This window comes from Silene latifolia, chromosome Y (assembly GCF_048544455.1).
Source record: "Silene latifolia isolate original U9 population chromosome Y, ASM4854445v1, whole genome shotgun sequence".
Lineage (NCBI taxonomy): Eukaryota > Viridiplantae > Streptophyta > Magnoliopsida > Caryophyllales > Caryophyllaceae > Silene > Silene latifolia.
The window spans coordinates 149,371,873-149,373,480 of NC_133538.1; the positions used below are offsets into that span (position 1 = coordinate 149,371,873).

The 1,608-nt window shown below is 38.2% G+C and overlaps 1 non-coding gene across 1 annotated transcript; it reads left to right on the forward strand.

Annotated features, from left to right (window-relative positions):
• The first annotated feature begins 250 nt into the window (after positions 1–250).
• Positions 251–357, forward strand: LOC141636136 (small nucleolar RNA R71). The gene has a single exon (XR_012540769.1). It is a non-coding gene; the product is annotated as a small nucleolar RNA R71 (small nucleolar RNA).
• The last annotated feature ends 1,251 nt before the right edge of the window (positions 358–1,608 follow it).

Below are 1,608 nucleotides of genomic sequence, written 5' to 3' on the forward strand. Positions count from 1 at the left end.
ATTAATGGTGTCGATGTGTGCACTAATTTAAGCACCCAATTGAGTAATAGAGTCCACTTCATGCTTTCCTCCTCTAATAGCCTTCCGAGGTCTACTATATTGTGACTTATAGACCGCCATTTCTTCAATCTTGTTCCATGTTTGATTTTCATCAACTTCGGTAAACATACCATTTGACCCCATATTGAAAATGTTTCGGGAGTCTTCATATAGACCATTCCAAAATTATTGTACAATGAACCACTCGCTAAGTCCATGGTGTGGAAAAGATCGACAAGTGTCCTTGAATCTCTCCCATGCTTCATACAAAGATTCTTCGTCCCTTTGTTTGAACCCGGTGATTTGGGCTCTCAACATGTTAGTCTTCTCCGGAGGATATAATTTCTTGTAGAAAGCAAGTGCCAATTTCTTCCAAGAGTCAATACCAAGAGCAGCCTTATCTAGGCTCTTCAACCATTGTTTCGCGGAACTAATCAAAGAAAAAGGAAATAAGACCCATCGAATTTGGTCTTGAGTAACTCCGGTTTGAGAAATCGCATCACAATTGTCACAAAAAGTCTCCATATGAGAATGAGGGTCTTCACTAGGCATCCCCCCAAATTGACTTCTCTCAACTAGTTGTATAAATGCGGATTTTGCAATGAAATTACCGGTTAGATGTTGTGGGGTAGGAGTACCATTTGGTAGGTTTTCCTCGGTTGGTACGGAATGTGATGAAAATTTAGGCATTGTGGGTTGATTTTGTGGTTGGTTTTGTGTTGGGTTATCCTCTCCTTCTCTTGAAAAAGGGTTGGTAAACTCAATATTATTTGGTTGAATGTCCACAATCTCACCAATACCTCTCAAAGTATTTCTAGTAAGTCTTCTATTGTTAGTCAAAGTTCTTTCAATTTCAAGATCAATGGGTAACAAGTTACCTTGTGATCTCCTAGACATGCAAAATCTCAAACAACTTGAAAACAATTAGAACAAACCTTGAGGAGTTTAACTTCCCCAAGGTAAAGAAAGACACAACTAAAAATAATTATAGAAAATCAAATCAAGTTAACACCGTCCCCGGCAACGGCGCCATTTTTGGTTCAATCGGTTTTGTTACTCGTCGTCAAAAGTTACCTTGACCAAAATAATATTTATAACTTCACAAACTACTCTACTCTTAGTAAAGAGGTAAGTAAAGGCCGGATCCCAAGAGACGGGTATTGATGTAGGATTTTCAATTGCAAATGGTTGTGTCTAAGGGTGTCACAATTTGGGTTGAGATAGGAGATCAACTACTAACTAATCAACAATATAAAAGTAAAGCAATGAAAACATGCAAGATGATTAAAATGAGATGTAAACAATCGATTAAAAGCACTAGGGTGACATGGGTTCATAGGGGATTCATGGGATTTGATCATAAAAACATATTCTCTACTAGATGCAAGCACTTATTGTTGTGATGGGATCGAGTTAGTGTATATCTTACAATCCCTAAGAAGGTTTGGGTCCCGGAGCCGAATCGATTAGATTGTACAACACCTACAAGTCGACTTAGTCCTTCCTATCCAACTATATGCATGGTCTAATGAGACTCGAGTTGGTTTGTCTTACAAGTCTCATTGAAAA